The sequence below is a fragment of the Mixophyes fleayi genome, chromosome 10, assembly GCF_038048845.1.
Source record: "Mixophyes fleayi isolate aMixFle1 chromosome 10, aMixFle1.hap1, whole genome shotgun sequence".
NCBI lineage: Eukaryota > Metazoa > Chordata > Amphibia > Anura > Limnodynastidae > Mixophyes > Mixophyes fleayi.
The window spans coordinates 44097116-44117115 of NC_134411.1; the positions used below are offsets into that span (position 1 = coordinate 44097116).

The window sequence follows — 20000 nt, forward strand, 5'->3', positions numbered from 1 at the left end:
CGAGTTCTAATCTCGCTGGGACCTGATGATTTCTTTATCTGACCTACAAAGCACTTTAGTAACAATCTCTATTATTTCAAACATTGTCAAGTAAGAGTTTCCACTCATTATGAAATTATCTTAAAATGCAGAAAATGTCATTTCCAGCTCACACGATTTTCATCACAAGTAGTCGTGGCCGAGTGGTTAAGCCGATGGACTAGAAATCCATTGGGGTTTCCCCGCGCAGGTTCAAATCCTGCCGACTACGGTTTAATTTGTCATATTCACTGAAAGATGCGCATGGTTGGTTAATTGTTATTACACCTTGTATCAATCTTAAATTTAATCCTGGAAAGAGAAAAATGGACAGAAGTGTTCCAGCAGCGTATGAGGTTTATTTAAATTATTTAGCAAGTGGTAGTTGAATGTCAATGGCAGAGTGATCCATTCAAGGTTTCATGCGCTGGCAACAATTTTTTAGCTTATCGTCATTACAGAGAAAATCTGAGATCGGGTAATAATGCACAAGTATTTGGAAGAGAAGCTTGAATCTTTAATCATTGATATACTGTTTGTTAATCCAATATTTCTTTATATACTTACCTGCTAAACACTTTAAAGAAAATGACTCATGTTAAAATCATAGTCCAATGACAGCTCTCAGTGATTTTGCAGATCCTTCTAAATATGGAGCAATTAATGTTCAGCTAAGCACTTGGAGTTGTGACTGTGTTAAACACCTATTTATAGCCAAGTTGTTAAGGTGTTCTGATGTTTAATTATCAATAACACCTAATGACTTCTTTTTCTCACTAACCAAGCACTTTCTTCATAATCTATCTTATTACAAATATAGTCAAATGACTGTTCTCAGCGACTTTTAAATCCCTACAAAATACAGAAATAAAATCTCCACCTGAGCACTAGATTTCAAGAGGTTATTGTGGCCAGGAGGTTGATGAGAGGCAAGTTCAAATGTCAGTGACATCTCATGGTCTCTATTTTTAACCTACAAAGCACTTTTTTGAGTTCTCTTGTGCTGCAAACATAGTGAAATGACAGATTTCAGTTACTACGCTATCCCCCTAAAATACTGAAAAAATTCAATCTGTGAATCAGCACACTATTAAATTTATTCCTGTACATTTATTTTGGAAACTAGGCAAAGGTTCACCAAATTCACGGTTCTTTGGACAAACTTACAAAGCATGCACTTAATTCTGCATATAAATCAGATAAAAAATCTTGTTCCAAATTCTTTTTTTTTAACAGAAGTGTTTACCTGTTTAAACCAAAATAAATATGTTGCAGGGTGCCATCAGATAAATGCAATTCAAATTGACTCTTTTGTGGCTTAAAGTCTGAGAGAATTATTTCCAAAAACCTCTTGGAAAGGGGTAACTTGGTGTAATGGCAAGCACTTTTGATCACTTAATTCAGAGATCCGAGTTCTAATCTCGCTGGGACCTGATGATTTCTTTATCTGACCTACAAAGCACTTTAGTAACAATCTCTATTATTTCAAACATTGTCAAGTAAGAGTTTCCACTCATTATGAAATTATCTTAAAATGCAGAAAATGTCATTTCCAGCTCACACGCTTTTCATCACAAGTAGTCGTGGCCGAGTGGTTAAGGCGATGGACTAGAAATCCATTGGGGTTTCCCCGCGCAGGTTCAAATCCTGCCGACTACGGTTTAATTTGTCATATTCACTGAAAGATGCGCATGGTTGGTTAATTGTTATTACACCTTGTATCAATCTTAAATTTAATCCTGGAAAGAGAAAAATGGACAGAAGTGTTCCAGCAGCGTATGAGGTTTATTTAAATTATTTAGCAAGTGGTAGTAGAATGTAAATGGCAGAGTGATCCATTCAAGGTTTCATGCACTGGCAACAATTTTTTAGCTTATCGTCATTACAGAGAAAATCTGAGATCGGGTAATAATGCACAAGTATTTGGAAGAGAAGCTTGAATGTTTAATCATTGATATACTGTTTGTTAATCCAATATTTCTTTATATACTTACCTGCTAAACACTTTAAAGAAAATGACTCATGTTAAAATCATAGTCCAATGACAGCTCTCAGTGATTTTGCAGATCCTTCTAAATATGGAGCAATTAATGTTCAGCTAAGCACTTGGAGTTGTGACTGTGTTAAACACTTATTTGTAGCCAAGTTGTTAAGGTGTTCTGATGTTTAATTATCAATAACACCTAATGACTTCTTTTTCTCACTAACCAAGCACTTTCTTCATAATCTATCTTATTACAAATATAGTCAAATGACTGTTCTCAGCGACTTTTAAATCCCTACAAAATACAGAAATAAAATCTCCACCTGAGCACTAGATTTCAAGAGGTTATTGTGGCCAGGAGGTTGATGAGAGGCAAGTTCAAATGTCAGTGACATCTCATGGTCTCTATTTTTAACCTACAAAGCACTTTTTTGTGTTCTCTTGTGCTGCAAACATAGTGAAATGACAGATTTCGGTTACTACGCTATCCCCCTAAAATACTGAAAAAATTCAATCTGTGAATCAGCACACTATTAAATTTATTCCTGTACATTTATTTTGGAAACTAGGCAAAGGTTCACCAAATTCACGGTTCTTTGGACAAACTTACAAAGCATGCACTTAATTCTGCATATAAATCAGATAAAAAATCTTGTTCCAAATTCTTTTTTTTTAACAGAAGTGTTTACCTGTTTAAACCAAAATAAATATGTTGCAGGGTGCCATCAGATAAATGCAATTCAAATTGACTCTTTTGTGGCCTAAAGTCTGAGAGAATTATTTCCAAAAACCTCTTGGAAAGGGGTAACTTGGTGTAATGGCAAGCACTTTTGATCACTTAATTCAGAGATCCGACTTCTAATCTCGCTGGGACCTGATGATTTCTTTATCTGACCTACAAAGCACTTTAGTAACAATCTCTATTATTTCAAACATTGTCAAGTAAGAGTTTCCACTCATTATGAAATTATCTTAAAATGCAGAAAATGTCATTTCCAGCTCACACGCTTTTCATCACAAGTAGTCGTGGCCGAGTGGTTAAGGCGATGGACTAGAAATCCATTGGGGTTTCCCCGCGCAGGTTCAAATCCTGCCGACTACGGTTTAATTTGTCATATTCACTGAAAGATGCGCATGGTTGGTTAATTGTTATTACACCTTGTATCAATCTTAAATTTAATCCTGGAAAGAGAAAAATGGACAGAAGTGTTCCAGCAGCGTATGAGGTTTATTTAAATTATTTAGCAAGTGGTAGTTGAATGTCAATGGCAGAGTGATCCATTCAAGGTTTCATGCGCTGGCAACAATTTTTTAGCTTATCGTCATTACAGAGAAAATCTGAGATCGGGTAATAATGCACAAGTATTTGGAAGAGAAGCTTGAATCTTTAATCATTGATATACTGTTTGTTAATCCAATATTTCTTTATATACTTACCTGCTAAACACTTTAAAGAAAATGACTCATGTTAAAATCATAGTCCAATGACAGCTCTCAGTGATTTTGCAGATCCTTCTAAATATGGAGCAATTAATGTTCAGCTAAGCACTTGGAGTTGTGACTGTGTTAAACACCTATTTATAGCCAAGTTGTTAAGGTGTTCTGATGTTTAATTATCAATAACACCTAATGACTTCTTTTTCTCACTAACCAAGCACTTTCTTCATAATCTATCTTATTACAAATATAGTCAAATGACTGTTCTCAGCGACTTTTAAATCCCTACAAAATACAGAAATAAAATCTCCACCTGAGCACTAGATTTCAAGAGGTTATTGTGGCCAGGAGGTTGATGAGAGGCAAGTTCAAATGTCAGTGACATCTCATGGTCTCTATTTTTAACCTACAAAGCACTTTTTTGAGTTCTCTTGTGCTGCAAACATAGTGAAATGACAGATTTCAGTTACTACGCTATCCCCCTAAAATACTGAAAAAATTCAATCTGTGAATCAGCACACTATTAAATTTATTCCTGTACATTTATTTTGGAAACTAGGCAAAGGTTCACCAAATTCACGGTTCTTTGGACAAACTTACAAAGCATGCACTTAATTCTGCATATAAATCAGATAAAAAATCTTGTTCCAAATTCTTTTTTTTTAACAGAAGTGTTTACCTGTTTAAACCAAAATAAATATGTTGCAGGGTGCCATCAGATAAATGCAATTCAAATTGACTCTTTTGTGGCTTAAAGTCTGAGAGAATTATTTCCAAAAACCTCTTGGAAAGGGGTAACTTGGTGTAATGGCAAGCACTTTTGATCACTTAATTCAGAGATCCGAGTTCTAATCTCGCTGGGACCTGATGATTTCTTTATCTGACCTACAAAGCACTTTAGTAACAATCTCTATTATTTCAAACATTGTCAAGTAAGAGTTTCCACTCATTATGAAATTATCTTAAAATGCAGAAAATGTCATTTCCAGCTCACACGCTTTTCATCACAAGTAGTCGTGGCCGAGTGGTTAAGGCGATGGACTAGAAATCCATTGGGGTTTCCCCGCGCAGGTTCAAATCCTGCCGACTACGGTTTAATTTGTCATATTCACTGAAAGATGCGCATGGTTGGTTAATTGTTATTACACCTTGTATCAATCTTAAATTTAATCCTGGAAAGAGAAAAATGGACAGAAGTGTTCCAGCAGCGTATGAGGTTTATTTAAATTATTTAGCAAGTGGTAGTAGAATGTAAATGGCAGAGTGATCCATTCAAGGTTTCATGCACTGGCAACAATTTTTTAGCTTATCGTCATTACAGAGAAAATCTGAGATCGGGTAATAATGCACAAGTATTTGGAAGAGAAGCTTGAATGTTTAATCATTGATATACTGTTTGTTAATCCAATATTTCTTTATATACTTACCTGCTAAACACTTTAAAGAAAATGACTCATGTTAAAATCATAGTCCAATGACAGCTCTCAGTGATTTTGCAGATCCTTCTAAATATGGAGCAATTAATGTTCAGCTAAGCACTTGGAGTTGTGACTGTGTTAAACACTTATTTGTAGCCAAGTTGTTAAGGTGTTCTGATGTTTAATTATCAATAACACCTAATGACTTCTTTTTCTCACTAACCAAGCACTTTCTTCATAATCTATCTTATTACAAATATAGTCAAATGACTGTTCTCAGCGACTTTTAAATCCCTACAAAATACAGAAATAAAATCTCCACCTGAGCACTAGATTTCAAGAGGTTATTGTGGCCAGGAGGTTGATGAGAGGCAAGTTCAAATGTCAGTGACATCTCATGGTCTCTATTTTTAACCTACAAAGCACTTTTTTGTGTTCTCTTGTGCTGCAAACATAGTGAAATGACAGATTTCGGTTACTACGCTATCCCCCTAAAATACTGAAAAAATTCAATCTGTGAATCAGCACACTATTAAATTTATTCCTGTACATTTATTTTGGAAACTAGGCAAAGGTTCACCAAATTCACGGTTCTTTGGACAAACTTACAAAGCATGCACTTAATTCTGCATATAAATCAGATAAAAAATCTTGTTCCAAATTCTTTTTTTTTAACAGAAGTGTTTACCTGTTTAAACCAAAATAAATATGTTGCAGGGTGCCATCAGATAAATGCAATTCAAATTGACTCTTTTGTGGCCTAAAGTCTGAGAGAATTATTTCCAAAAACCTCTTGGAAAGGGGTAACTTGGTGTAATGGCAAGCACTTTTGATCACTTAATTCAGAGATCCGACTTCTAATCTCGCTGGGACCTGATGATTTCTTTATCTGACCTACAAAGCACTTTAGTAACAATCTCTATTATTTCAAACATTGTCAAGTAAGAGTTTCCACTCATTATGAAATTATCTTAAAATGCAGAAAATGTCATTTCCAGCTCACACGATTTTCATCACAAGTAGTCGTGGCCGAGTGGTTAAGGCGATGGACTAGAAATCCATTGGGGTTTCCCCGCGCAGGTTCAAATCCTGCCGACTACGGTTTAATTTGTCATATTCACTGAAAGATGCGCAGTTGGTTAATTGTTATTACACCTTGTATCAATCTTAAATTTAATCCTGGAAAGAGAAAAATGGACAGAAGTGTTCCAGCAGCGTATGAGGTTTATTTAAATTATTTAGCAAGTGGTAGTTGAATGTAAATGGCAGAGTGATCCATTCAAGGTTTCATGCACTGGCAACAATTTTTTAGCTTATCGTCATTACAGAGAAAATCTGAGATCGGGTAATAATGCACAAGTATTTGGAAGAGAAGCTTGAATGTTTAATCATTGATATACTGTTTGTTAATCCAATATTTCTTTATATACTTACCTGCTAAACACTTTAAAGAAAATGACTCATGTTAAAATCATAGTCCAATGACAGCTCTCAGTGATTTTGCAGATCCTTCTAAATATGGAGCAATTAATGTTCAGCTAAGCACTTGGAGTTGTGACTGTGTTAAACACTTATTTGTAGCCAAGTTGTTAAGGTGTTCTGATGTTTAATTGTCAATAACACCTAATGACTTCTTTTTCTCACTAACCAAGCACTTTCTTCATAATCTATCTTATTAGAAATATAGTCAAATGACTGTTCTCAGCGACTTTTAAATCCCTACAAAATACAGAAATAAAATCTCCACCTGAGCACTAGATTTCAAGAGGTTATTGTGGCCAGGAGGTTGATGAGAGGCAAGTTCAAATGTCAGTGACATCTCATGGTCTCTATTTTTAACCTACAAAGCACTTTTTTGTGTTCTCTTGTGCTGCAAACATAGTGAAATGACAGATTTCGGTTACTACGCTATCCCCCTAAAATACTGAAAAAATTCAATCTGTGAATCAGCACACTATTAAATTTATTCCTGTACATTTATTTTGGAAACTAGGCAAAGGTGCACCAAATTCACGGTTCTTTGGACAAACTTACAAAGCATGCACTTAATTCTGCATATAAATCAGATAAAAAATCTTGTTCCAAATTCTTTTTTTTTAACAGAAGTGTTTACCTGTTTAAACCAAAATAAATATGTTGCAGGGTGCCATCAGATAAATGCAGTTCAAATTGACTCTTTTGTGGCCTAAAGTCTGAGAGAATTATTTCCAAAAACCTCTTGGAAAGGGGTAACTTGGTGTAATGGCAAGCACTTTTGATCACTTAATTCAGAGATCCGACTTCTAATCTCGCTGGGACCTGATGATTTCTTTATCTGACCTACAAAGCACTTTAGTAACAATCTCTATTATTTCAAACATTGTCAAGTAAGAGTTTCCACTCATTATGAAATTATCTTAAAATGCAGAAAATGTCATTTCCAGCTCACACGATTTTCATCACAAGTAGTCGTGGCCGAGTGGTTAAGGCGATGGACTAGAAATCCATTGGGGTTTCCCCGCGCAGGTTCAAATCCTGCTGACTACGGTTTAATTTGTCATATTCACTGAAAGATGCGCATGGTTGGTTAATTGTTATTACACCTTGTATCAATCTTAAATTTAATCCTGGAAAGAGAAAAATGGACAGAAGTGTTCCAGCAGCGTATGAGGTTTATTTAAATTATTTAGCAAGTGGTAGTTGAATGTCAATGGCAGAGAGATCCATTCAAGGTTTCAGGCACTGGCAACAATTTTTTAGCTTATCGTCATTACAGAGAAAATCTGAGATCGGGTAATAATGCACAAGTATTTGGAAGAGAAGCTTGAATCTTTAATCATTGATATACTGTTTGTTAATCCAATATTTCTTTATATACTTACCTGCTAAACACTTTAAAGAAAATGACTCATGTTAAAATCATAGTCCAATGACAGCTCTCAGTGATTTTGCAGATCCTTCTAAATATGGAGCAATTAATGTTCAGCTAAGCACTTGGAGTTGTGACTGTGTTAAACACTTATTTGTAGCCAAGTTGTTAAGGTGTTCTGATGTTTAATTATCAATAACACCTAATAACTTCTTTTTCTCACTAACCAAGCACTTTCTTCATAATCTATCTTATTACAAATATAGTCAAATGACTGTTCTCAGCGACTTTTAAATCCCTACAAAATACAGAAATAAAATCTCCACCTGAGCACTAGATTTCAAGAGGTTATTGTGGCCAGGAGGTTGATGAGAGGCAAGTTCAAATGTCAGTGACATCTCATGGTCTCTATTTTTAACCTACAAAGCACTTTTTTGTGTTCTCTTGTGCTGCAAACATAGTGAAATGACAGATTTCGGTTACTACGCTATCCCCCTAAAATACTGAAAAAATTCAATCTGTGAATCAGCACACTATTAAATTTATTCCTGTACATTTATTTTGGAAACTAGGCAAAGGTTCACCAAATTCACGGTTCTTTGGACAAACTTACAAAGCATGCACTTAATTCTGCATATAAATCAGATAAAAAATCTTGTTCCAAATTCTTTTTTTTTAACAGAAGTGTTTACCTGTTTAAACCAAAATAAATATGTTGCAGGGTGCCATCAGATAAATGCAATTCAAATTGACTCTTTTGTGGCTTAAAGTCTGAGAGAATTATTTCCAAAAACCTCTTGGAAAGGGGTAACTTGGTGTAATGGAAAGCACTTTTGATCACTTAATTCAGAGATCCGAGTTCTAATCTCGCTGGGACCTGATGATTTCTTTATCTGACCTACAAAGCACTTTAGTAACAATCTCTATTATTTCAAACATTGTCAAGTAAGAGTTTCCACTGATTATGAAATTATCTTAAAATGCAGAAAATGTCATTTCCAGCTCACACGTTTTTCATCACAAGTAGTCATGGCCGAGTGGTTAAGGCGATGGACTAGAAATCCATTGGGGTTTCCCCGCGCAGGTTCAAATCCTGCCGACTACGGTTTAATTTGTCATATTCACTGAAAGATGCGCATGGTTGGTTAATTGTTATTACACCTTGTATCAATCTTAAATTTAATCCTGGAAAGAGAAAAATGGACAGAAGTGTTCCAGCAGCTTATGAGGTTTATTTAAATTATTTAGCAAGTGGTAGTTGAATGTCAATGGCAGAGAGATCCATTCAAGGTTTCAGGCACTGGCAACAATTTTTTAGCTTATAGTCATTACAGAGAAAATCTGAGATCGGGTAATAATGCACAAGTATTTGGAAGAGAAGCTTGAATCTTTAATCATTGATATACTGTTTGTTAATCCAATATTTCTTTATATACTTACCTGCTAAACACTTTAAAGAAAATGACTCATGTTAAAATCATAGTCCAATGACAGCTCTCAGTGATTTTGCAGATCCTTCTAAATATGGAGCAATTAATGTTCAGCTAAGCACTTGGAGTTGTGACTGTGTTAAACACTTATTTGTAGCCAAGTTGTTAAGGTGTTCTGATGTTTAATTATCAATAACACCTAATGACTTCTTTTTCTCACTAACCAAGCACTTTCTTCATAATCTATCTTATTACAAATATAGTCAAATGACTGTTCTCAGCGACTTTTAAATCCCTACAAAATACAGAAATAAAATCTCCACCTGAGCACTAGATTTCAAGAGGTTATTGTGGCCAGGAGGTTGATGAGAGGCAAGTTCAAATGTCAGTGACATCTCATGGTCTCTATTTTTAACCTACAAAGCACTTTTTTGTGTTCTCTTGTGCTGCAAACATAGTGAAATGACAGATTTCGGTTACTACGCTATCCCCCTAAAATACTGAAAAAATTCAATCTGTGAATCAGCACACTATTAAATTTATTCCTGTACATTTATTTTGGAAACTAGGCAAAGGTGCACCAAATTCACGGTTCTTTGGACAAACTTACAAAGCATGCACTTAATTCTGCATATAAATCAGATAAAAAATCTTGTTCCAAATTCTTTTTTTTTAACAGAAGTGTTTACCTGTTTAAACCAAAATAAATATGTTGCAGGGTGCCATCAGATAAATGCAATTCAAATTGACTCTTTTGTGGCCTAAAGTCTGAGAGAATTATTTCCAAAAACCTCTTGGAAAGGGGTAACTTGGTGTAATGGCAAGCACTTTTGATCACTTAATTCAGAGATCCGAGTTCTAATCTCGCTGGGACCTGATGATTTCTTTATCTGACCTACAAAGCACTTTAGTAACAATCTCTATTATTTCAAACATTGTCAAGTAAGAGTTTCCACTCATTATGAAATTATCTTAAAATGCAGAAAATGTCATTTCCAGCTCACACGTTTTTCATCACAAGTAGTCATGGCCGAGTGGTTAAGGCGATGGACTAGAAATCCATTGGGGTTTCCCCGCGCAGGTTCAAATCCTGCCGACTACGGTTTAATTTGTCATATTCACTGAAAGATGCGCATGGTTGGTTAATTGTTATTACACCTTGTATCAATCTTAAATTTAATCCTGGAAAGAGAAAAATGGACAGAAGTGTTCCAGCAGCTTATGAGGTTTATTTAAATTATTTAGCAAGTGGTAGTTGAATGTCAATGGCAGAGAGATCCATTCAAGGTTTCATGCACTGGCAACAATTTTTTAGCTTATCGTCATTACAGAGAAAATCTGAGATCGGGTAATAATGCACAAGTATTTGGAAGAGAAGCTTGAATCTTTAATCATTGATATACTGTTTGTTAATCCAATATTTCTTTATATACTTACCTGCTAAACACTTTAAAGAAAATGACTCATGTTAAAATCATAGTCCAATGACAGCTCTCAGTGATTTTGCAGATCCTTCTAAATATGGAGCAATTAATGTTCAGCTAAGCACTTGGAGTTGTGACTGTGTTAAACACTTATTTGTAGCCAAGTTGTTAAGGTGTTCTGATGTTTAATTATCAATAACACCTAATGACTTCTTTTTCTCACTAACCAAGCACTTTCTTCATAATCTATCTTATTACAAATATAGTCAAATGACTGTTCTCAGCGACTTTTAAATCCCTACAAAATACAGAAATAAAATCTCCACCTGAGCACTAGATTTCAAGAGGTTATTGTGGCCAGGAGGTTGATGAGAGGCAAGTTCAAATGTCAGTGACATCTCATGGTCTCTATTTTTAACCTACAAAGCACTTTTTTGTGTTCTCTTGTGCTGCAAACATAGTGAAATGACAGATTTCGGTTACTACGCTATCCCCCTAAAATACTGAAAAATTCAATCTGTGAATCAGCACACTATTAAATTTATTCCTGTACATTTATTTTGGAAACTAGGCAAAGGTTCACCAAATTCACGGTTCTTTGGACAAACTTACAAAGCATGCACTTAATTCTGCATATAAATCAGATAAAAAATCTTGTTCCAAATTCTTTTTTTTTAACAGAAGTGTTTACCTGTTTAAACCAAAATAAATATGTTGCAGGGTGCCATCAGATAAATGCAATTCAAATTGACTCTTTTGTGGCTTAAAGTCTGAGAGAATTATTTCCAAAAACCTCTTGGAAAGGGGTAACTTGGTGTAATGGCAAGCACTTTTGATCACTTAATTCAGAGATCCGAGTTCTAATCTCGCTGGGACCTGATGATTTCTTTATCTGACCTACAAAGCACTTTAGTAACAATCTCTATTATTTCAAACATTGTCAAGTAAGAGTTTCCACTGATTATGAAATTATCTTAAAATGCAGAAAATGTCATTTCCAGCTCACACGTTTTTCATCACAAGTAGTCATGGCCGAGTGGTTAAGGCGATGGACTAGAAATCCATTGGGGTTTCCCCGCGCAGGTTCAAATCCTGCCGACTACGGTTTAATTTGTCATATTCACTGAAAGATGCACATGGTTGGTTAATTGTTATTACACCTTGTATCAATCTTAAATTTAATCCTGGAAAGAGAAAAATGGACAGAAGTGTTCCAGCAGCGTATGAGGTTTATTTAAATTATTTAGCAAGTGGTAGTTGAATGTAAATGGCAGAGTGATCCATTCAAGGTTTCATGCACTGGCAACAATTTTTTAGCTTATCGTCATTACAGAGAAAATCTGAGATCGGGTAATAATGCACAAGTATTTGGAAGAGAAGCTTGAATCTTTAATCATTGATATACTGTTTGTTAATCCAATATTTCTTTATATACTTACCTGCTAAACACTTTAAAGAAAATGACTCATGTTAAAATCATAGTCCAATGACAGCTCTCAGTGATTTTGCAGATCCTTCTAAATATGGAGCAATTAATGTTCAGCTAAGCACTTGGAGTTGTGACTGTGTTAAACACTTATTTGTAGCCAAGTTGTTAAGGTGTTCTGATGTTTAATTATCAATAACACCTAATGACTTCTTTTTCTCACTAACCAAGCACTTTCTTCATAATCTATCTTATTACAAATATAGTCAAATGACTGTTCTCAGCGACTTTTAAATCCCTACAAAATACAGAAATAAAATCTCCACCTGAGCACTAGATTTCAAGAGGTTATTGTGGCCAGGAGGTTGATGAGAGGCAAGTTCAAATGTCAGTGACATCTCATGGTCTCTATTTTTAACCTACAAAGCACTTTTTTGTGTTCTCTTGTGCTGCAAACATAGTGAAATGACAGATTTCGGTTACTACGCTATCCCCCTAAAATACTGAAAAAATTCAATCTGTGAATCAGCACACTATTAAATTTATTCCTGTACATTTATTTTGGAAACTAGGCAAAGGTGCACCAAATTCACGGTTCTTTGGACAAACTTACAAAGCATGCACTTAATTCTGCATATAAATCAGATAAAAAATCTTGTTCCAAATTCTTTTTTTTTAACAGAAGTGTTTACCTGTTTAAACCAAAATAAATATGTTGCAGGGTGCCATCAGATAAATGCAATTCAAATTGACTCTTTTGTGGCTTAAAGTCTGAGAGAATTATTTCCAAAAACCTCTTGGAAAGGGGTAACTTGGTGTAATGGCAAGCACTTTTGATCACTTAATTCAGAGATCCGACTTCTAATCTCGCTGGGACCTGATGATAAATTATTTAGCAAGTGGTAGTTGAATGTCAATGGCAGAGAGATCCATTCAAGGTTTCAGGCACTGGCAACAATTTTTTAGCTTATCGTCATTACAGAGAAAATCTGAGATCGGGTAATAATGCACAAGTATTTGGAAGAGAAGCTTGAATCTTTAATCATTGATATACTGTTTGTTAATCCAATATTTCTTTATATACTTACCTTATCTCCACCTGAGCACTAGATTTCAAGAGGTTATTGTGGCCAGGAGGTTGATGAGAGGCAAGTTCAAATGTCAGTGACATCTCATGGTCTCTATTTTTAACCTACAAAGCACTTTTTTGTGTTCTCTTGTGCTGCAAACATAGTGAAATGACAGATTTCGGTTACTACGCTATCCCCCTAAAATACTGAAAAAATTCAATCTGTGAATCAGCACACTATTAAATTTATTCCTGTACATTTATTTTGGAAACTAGGCAAAGGTGCACCAAATTCACGGTTCTTTGGACAAACTTACAAAGCATGCACTTAATTCTGCATATAAATCAGATAAAAAATCTTGTTCCAAATTCTTTTTTTTTAACAGAAGTGTTTACCTGTTTAAACCAAAATAAATATGTTGCAGGGTGCCATCAGATAAATGCAATTCAAATTGACTCTTTTGTGGCTTAAAGTCTGAGAGAATTATTTCCAAAAACCTCTTGGAAAGGGGTAACTTGGTGTAATGGCAAGCACTTTTGATCACTTAATTCAGAGATCCGAGTTCTAATCTCGCTGGGACCTGATGATTTCTTTATCTGACCTACAAAGCACTTTAGTAACAATCTCTATTATTTCAAACATTGTCAAGTAAGAGTTTCCACTGATTATGAAATTATCTTAAAATGCAGAAAATGTCATTTCCAGCTCACACGTTTTTCATCACAAGTAGTCATGGCCGAGTGGTTAAGGCGATGGACTAGAAATCCATTGGGGTTTCCCCGCGCAGGTTCAAATCCTGCCGACTACGGTTTAATTTGTCATATTCACTGAAAGATGCACATGGTTGGTTAATTGTTATTACACCTTGTATCAATCTTAAATTTAATCCTGGAAAGAGAAAAATGGACAGAAGTGTTCCAGCAGCGTATGAGGTTTATTTAAATTATTTAGCAAGTGGTAGTTGAATGTAAATGGCAGAGTGATCCATTCAAGGTTTCATGCACTGGCAACAATTTTTTAGCTTATCGTCATTACAGAGAAAATCTGAGATCGGGTAATAATGCACAAGTATTTGGAAGAGAAGCTTGAATCTTTAATCATTGATATACTGTTTGTTAATCCAATATTTCTTTATATACTTACCTGCTAAACACTTTAAAGAAAATGACTCATGTTAAAATCATAGTCCAATGACAGCTCTCAGTGATTTTGCAGATCCTTCTAAATATGGAGCAATTAATGTTCAGCTAAGCACTTGGAGTTGTGACTGTGTTAAACACTTATTTGTAGCCAAGTTGTTAAGGTGTTCTGATGTTTAATTATCAATAACACCTAATGACTTCTTTTTCTCACTAACCAAGCACTTTCTTCATAATCTATCTTATTACAAATATAGTCAAATGACTGTTCTCAGCGACTTTTAAATCCCTACAAAATACAGAAATAAAATCTCCACCTGAGCACTAGATTTCAAGAGGTTATTGTGGCCAGGAGGTTGATGAGAGGCAAGTTCAAATGTCAGTGACATCTCATGGTCTCTATTTTTAACCTACAAAGCACTTTTTTGTGTTCTCTTGTGCTGCAAACATAGTGAAATGACAGATTTCGGTTACTACGCTATCCCCCTAAAATACTGAAAAAATTCAATCTGTGAATCAGCACACTATTAAATTTATTCCTGTACATTTATTTTGGAAACTAGGCAAAGGTGCACCAAATTCACGGTTCTTTGGACAAACTTACAAAGCATGCACTTAATTCTGCATATAAATCAGATAAAAAATCTTGTTCCAAATTCTTTTTTTTTAACAGAAGTGTTTACCTGTTTAAACCAAAATAAATATGTTGCAGGGTGCCATCAGATAAATGCAATTCAAATTGACTCTTTTGTGGCTTAAAGTCTGAGAGAATTATTTCCAAAAACCTCTTGGAAAGGGGTAACTTGGTGTAATGGCAAGCACTTTTGATCACTTAATTCAGAGATCCGAGTTCTAATCTCGCTGGGACCTGATGATTTCTTTATCTGACCTACAAAGCACTTTAGTAACAATCTCTATTATTTCAAACATTGTCAAGTAAGAGTTTCCACTGATTATGAAATTATCTTAAAATGCAGAAAATGTCATTTCCAGCTCACACGTTTTTCATCACAAGTAGTCATGGCCGAGTGGTTAAGGCGATGGACTAGAAATCCATTGGGGTTTCCCCGCGCAGGTTCAAATCCTGCCGACTACGGTTTAATTTGTCATATTCACTGAAAGATGCGCATGGTTGGTTAATTGTTATTACACCTTGTATCAATCTTAAATTTAATCCTGGAAAGAGAAAAATGGACAGAAGTGTTCCAGCAGCGTATGAGGTTTATTTAAATTATTTAGCAAGTGGTAGTTGAATGTCAATGGCAGAGTGATCCATTCAAGGTTTCATGCACTGGCAACAATTTTTTAGCTTATCGTCATTACAGAGAAAATCTGAGATCGGGTAATAATGCACAAGTATTTGGAAGAGAAGCTTGAATCTTTAATCATTGATATACTGTTTGTTAATCCAATATTTCTTTATATACTTACCTGCTAAACACTTTAAAGAAAATGACTCATGTTAAAATCATAGTCCAATGACAGCTCTCAGTGATTTTGCAGATCCTTCTAAATATGGAGCAATTAATGTTCAGCTAAGCACTTGGAGTTGTGACTGTGTTAAACACTTATTTGTAGCCAAGTTGTTAAGGTGTTCTGATGTTTAATTATCAATAACACCTAATGACTTCTTTTTCTCACTAACCAAGCACTTTCTTCATAATCTATCTTATTACAAATATAGTCAAATGACTGTTCTCAGCGACTTTTAAATCCCTACAAAATACAGAAATAAAATCTCCACCTGAGCACTAGATTTCAAGAGGTTATTGTGGCCAGGAGGTTGATGAGAGGCAAGTTCAAATGTCAGTGACATCTCATGGTCTCTATTTTTAACCTACAAAGCACTTTTTTGTGTTCTCTTGTGCTGCAAACATAGTGAAATGACAGATTTCGGTTACTACGCTATCCCCCTAAAATACTGAAAAATTCAATCTGTGAATCAGCACACTATTAAATTTATTCCTGTACATTTATTTTGGAAACTAGGCAAAGGTTCACCAAATTCACGGTTCTTTGGACAAACTTACAAAGCATGCACTTAATTCTGCATATAAATCAGATAAAAAATCTTGTTCCAAATTCTTTTTTTTTAACAGAAGTGTTTACCTGTTTAAACCAAAATAAATATGTTGCAGGGTGCCATCAGATAAATGCAATTCAAATTGACTCTTTTGTGGCTTAAAGTCTGAGAGAATTATTTCCAAAAACCTCTTGGAAAGGGGTAACTTGGTGTAATGGCAAGCACTTTTGATCACTTAATTCAGAGATCTGAGTTCTAATTTCGCTGGGACCTGATGATTTCTTTATCTGACCTACAAAGCACTTTAGTAACAATCTCTATTATTTCAAACATTGTCAAGTAAGAGTTTCCACTGATTATGAAATTATCTTAAAATGCAGAAAATGTCATTTCCAGCTCACACGTTTTTCATCACAAGTAGTCATGGCCGAGTGGTTAAGGCGATGGACTAGAAATCCATTGGGGTTTCCCCGCGCAGGTTCAAATCCTGCCGACTACGGTTTAATTTGTCATATTCACTGAAAGATGCACATGGTTGGTTAATTGTTATTACACCTTGTATCAATCTTAAATTTAATCCTGGAAAGAGAAAAATGGACAGAAGTGTTCCAGCAGCGTATGAGGTTTATTTAAATTATTTAGCAAGTGGTAGTTGAATGTAAATGGCAGAGTGATCCATTCAAGGTTTCATGCACTGGCAACAATTTTTTAGCTTATCGTCATTACAGAGAAAATCTGAGATCGGGTAATAATGCACAAGTATTTGGAAGAGAAGCTTGAATCTTTAATCATTGATATACTGTTTGTTAATCCAATATTTCTTTATATACTTACCTGCTAAACACTTTAAAGAAAATGACTCATGTTAAAATCATAGTCCAATGACAGCTCTCAGTGATTTTGCAGATCCTTCTAAATATGGAGCAATTAATGTTCAGCTAAGCACTTGGAGTTGTGACTGTGTTAAACACTTATTTGTAGCCAAGTTGTTAAGGTGTTCTGATGTTTAATTATCAATAACACCTAATGACTTCTTTTTCTCACTAACCAAGCACTTTCTTCATAATCTATCTTATTACAAATATAGTCAAATGACTGTTCTCAGCGACTTTTAAATCCCTACAAAATACAGAAATAAAATCTCCACCTGAGCACTAGATTTCAAGAGGTTATTGTGGCCAGGAGGTTGATGAGAGGCAAGTTCAAATGTCAGTGACATCTCATGGTCTCTATTTTTAACCTACAAAGCACTTTTTTGTGTTCTCTTGTGCTGCAAACATAGTGAAATGACAGATTTCGGTTACTACGCTATCCCCCTAAAATACTGAAAAAATTCAATCTGTGAATCAGCACACTATTAAATTTATTCCTGTACATTTATTTTGGAAACTAGGCAAAGGTGCACCAAATTCACGGTTCTTTGGACAAACTTACAAAGCATGCACTTAATTCTGCATATAAATCAGATAAAAAATCTTGTTCCAAATTCTTTTTTTTTAACAGAAGTGTTTACCTGTTTAAACCAAAATAAATATGTTGCAGGGTGCCATCAGATAAATGCAATTCAAATTGACTCTTTTGTGGCTTAAAGTCTGAGAGAATTATTTCCAAAAACCTCTTGGAAAGGGGTAACTTGGTGTAATGGCAAGCACTTTTGATCACTTAATTCAGAGATCCGACTTCTAATCTCGCTGGGACCTGATGATTTCTTTATCTGACCTACAAAGCACTTTAGTAACAATCTCTATTATTTCAAACATTGTCAAGTAAGAGTTTCCACTGATTATGAAATTATCTTAAAATGCAGAAAATGTCATTTCCAGCTCACACGTTTTTCATCACAAGTAGTCATGGCCGAGTGGTTAAGGCGATGGACTAGAAATCCATTGGGGTTTCCCCGCGCAGGTTCAAATCCTGCCGACTACGGTTTAATTTGTCATATTCACTGAAAGATGCACATGGTTGGTTAATTGTTATTACACCTTGTATCAATCTTAAATTTAATCCTGGAAAGAGAAAAATGGACAGAAGTGTTCCAGCAGCGTATGAGGTTTATTTAAATTATTTAGCAAGTGGTAGTTGAATGTAAATGGCAGAGTGATCCATTCAAGGTTTCATGCACTGGCAACAATTTTTTAGCTTATCGTCATTACAGAGAAAATCTGAGATCGGGTAATAATGCACAAGTATTTGGAAGAGAAGCTTGAATCTTTAATCATTGATATACTGTTTGTTAATCCAATATTTCTTTATATACTTACCTGCTAAACACTTTAAAGAAAATGACTCATGTTAAAATCATAGTCCAATGACAGCTCTCAGTGATTTTGCAGATCCTTCTAAATATGGAGCAATTAATGTTCAGCTAAGCACTTGGAGTTGTGACTGTGTTAAACACTTATTTGTAGCCAAGTTGTTAAGGTGTTCTGATGTTTAATTATCAATAACACCTAATGACTTCTTTTTCTCACTAACCAAGCACTTTCTTCATAATCTATCTTATTACAAATATAGTCAAATGACTGTTCTCAGCGACTTTTAAATCCCTACAAAATACAGAAATAAAATCTCCACCTGAGCACTAGATTTCAAGAGGTTATTGTGGCCAGGAGGTTGATGAGAGGCAAGTTCAAATGTCAGTGACATCTCATGGTCTCTATTTTTAACCTACAAAGCACTTTTTTGTGTTCTCTTGTGCTGCAAACATAGTGAAATGACAGATTTCGGTTACTACGCTATCCCCCTAAAATACTGAAAAAATTCAATCTGTGAATCAGCACACTATTAAATTTATTCCTGTACATTTATTTTGGAAACTAGGCAAAGGTGCACCAAATTCACGGTTCTTTGGACAAACTTACAAAGCATGCACTTAATTCTGCATATAAATCAGATAAAAAATCTTGTTCCAAATTCTTTTTTTTTAACAGAAGTGTTTACCTGTTTAAACCAAAATAAATATGTTGCAGGGTGCCATCAGATAAATGCAATTCAAATTGACTCTTTTGTGGCTTAAAGTCTGAGAGAATTATTTCCAAAAACCTCTTGGAAAGGGGTAACTTGGTGTAATGGCAAGCACTTTTGATCACTTAATTCAGAGATCCGACTTCTAATCTCGCTGGGACCTGATGATTTCTTTATCTGACCTACAAAGCACTTTAGTAACAATCTCTATTATTTCAAACATTGTCAAGTAAGAGTTTCCACTCATTATGAAATTATCTTAAAATGCAGAAAATGTCATTTCCAGCTCACACGATTTTCATCACAAGTAGTTGTGGCCGAGTGGTTAAGGCGATGGACTAGAAATCCATTGGGGTTTCCCCGCGCAGGTTCAAATCCTGCCGACTACGGTTTAATTTGTCATATTCACTGAAAGATGCGCATGGTTGGTTAATTGTTATTACACCTTGTATCAATCTTAAATTTAATCCTGGAAAGAGAAAAATGGACAGAAGTGTTCCAGCAGCGTATGAGGTTTATTTAAATTATTTAGCAAGTGGTAGTTGAATGTAAATGGCAGAGTGATCCATTCAAGGTTTCATGCACTGGCAACAATTTTTTAGCTTATCGTCATTACAGAGAAAATCTGAGATCGGGTAATAATGCACAAGTATTTGGAAGAGAAGCTTGAATGTTTAATCATTGATATACTGTTTGTTAATCCAATATTTCTTTATATACTTACCTGCTAAACACTTTAAAGAAAATGACTCATGTTAAAATCATAGTCCAATGACAGCTCTCAGTGATTTTGCAGATCCTTCTAAATATGGAGCAATT

General features: G+C 35.0%; 14 non-coding genes across 14 annotated transcripts; all 14 read left to right on the top strand.

The window, feature by feature from the left end:
• Nucleotides 1–168: 168 nt before the first annotated feature.
• TRNAS-AGA (transfer RNA serine (anticodon AGA)) lies at nt 169–250 on the top strand. The gene has a single exon. It is a non-coding gene; the product is annotated as a tRNA-Ser (tRNA).
• A 1345-nt stretch (nt 251–1595) lies between these two features.
• On the top strand, nt 1596–1677 carry TRNAS-AGA (transfer RNA serine (anticodon AGA)). Its single transcript has one exon. It is a non-coding gene; the product is annotated as a tRNA-Ser (tRNA).
• Nucleotides 1678–3022: 1345 nt separating this feature from the next.
• Nucleotides 3023–3104, top strand: TRNAS-AGA (transfer RNA serine (anticodon AGA)). The gene has a single exon. It is a non-coding gene; the product is annotated as a tRNA-Ser (tRNA).
• Nucleotides 3105–4449: 1345 nt separating this feature from the next.
• Nucleotides 4450–4531, top strand: TRNAS-AGA (transfer RNA serine (anticodon AGA)). The gene has a single exon. It is a non-coding gene; the product is annotated as a tRNA-Ser (tRNA).
• A 1345-nt stretch (nt 4532–5876) lies between these two features.
• Nucleotides 5877–5958, top strand: TRNAS-AGA (transfer RNA serine (anticodon AGA)). The gene has a single exon. It is a non-coding gene; the product is annotated as a tRNA-Ser (tRNA).
• Nucleotides 5959–7301: 1343 nt separating this feature from the next.
• On the top strand, nt 7302–7383 carry TRNAS-AGA (transfer RNA serine (anticodon AGA)). The gene has a single exon. It is a non-coding gene; the product is annotated as a tRNA-Ser (tRNA).
• A 1345-nt stretch (nt 7384–8728) lies between these two features.
• TRNAS-AGA (transfer RNA serine (anticodon AGA)) lies at nt 8729–8810 on the top strand. Its single transcript has one exon. It is a non-coding gene; the product is annotated as a tRNA-Ser (tRNA).
• Nucleotides 8811–10155: 1345 nt separating this feature from the next.
• Nucleotides 10156–10237, top strand: TRNAS-AGA (transfer RNA serine (anticodon AGA)). Its single transcript has one exon. It is a non-coding gene; the product is annotated as a tRNA-Ser (tRNA).
• A 1344-nt stretch (nt 10238–11581) lies between these two features.
• On the top strand, nt 11582–11663 carry TRNAS-AGA (transfer RNA serine (anticodon AGA)). Its single transcript has one exon. It is a non-coding gene; the product is annotated as a tRNA-Ser (tRNA).
• Nucleotides 11664–13781: 2118 nt separating this feature from the next.
• Nucleotides 13782–13863, top strand: TRNAS-AGA (transfer RNA serine (anticodon AGA)). The gene has a single exon. It is a non-coding gene; the product is annotated as a tRNA-Ser (tRNA).
• A 1345-nt stretch (nt 13864–15208) lies between these two features.
• TRNAS-AGA (transfer RNA serine (anticodon AGA)) lies at nt 15209–15290 on the top strand. Its single transcript has one exon. It is a non-coding gene; the product is annotated as a tRNA-Ser (tRNA).
• A 1344-nt stretch (nt 15291–16634) lies between these two features.
• TRNAS-AGA (transfer RNA serine (anticodon AGA)) lies at nt 16635–16716 on the top strand. The gene has a single exon. It is a non-coding gene; the product is annotated as a tRNA-Ser (tRNA).
• A 1345-nt stretch (nt 16717–18061) lies between these two features.
• On the top strand, nt 18062–18143 carry TRNAS-AGA (transfer RNA serine (anticodon AGA)). The gene has a single exon. It is a non-coding gene; the product is annotated as a tRNA-Ser (tRNA).
• A 1345-nt stretch (nt 18144–19488) lies between these two features.
• On the top strand, nt 19489–19570 carry TRNAS-AGA (transfer RNA serine (anticodon AGA)). Its single transcript has one exon. It is a non-coding gene; the product is annotated as a tRNA-Ser (tRNA).
• Nucleotides 19571–20000: the final 430 nt, after the last annotated feature.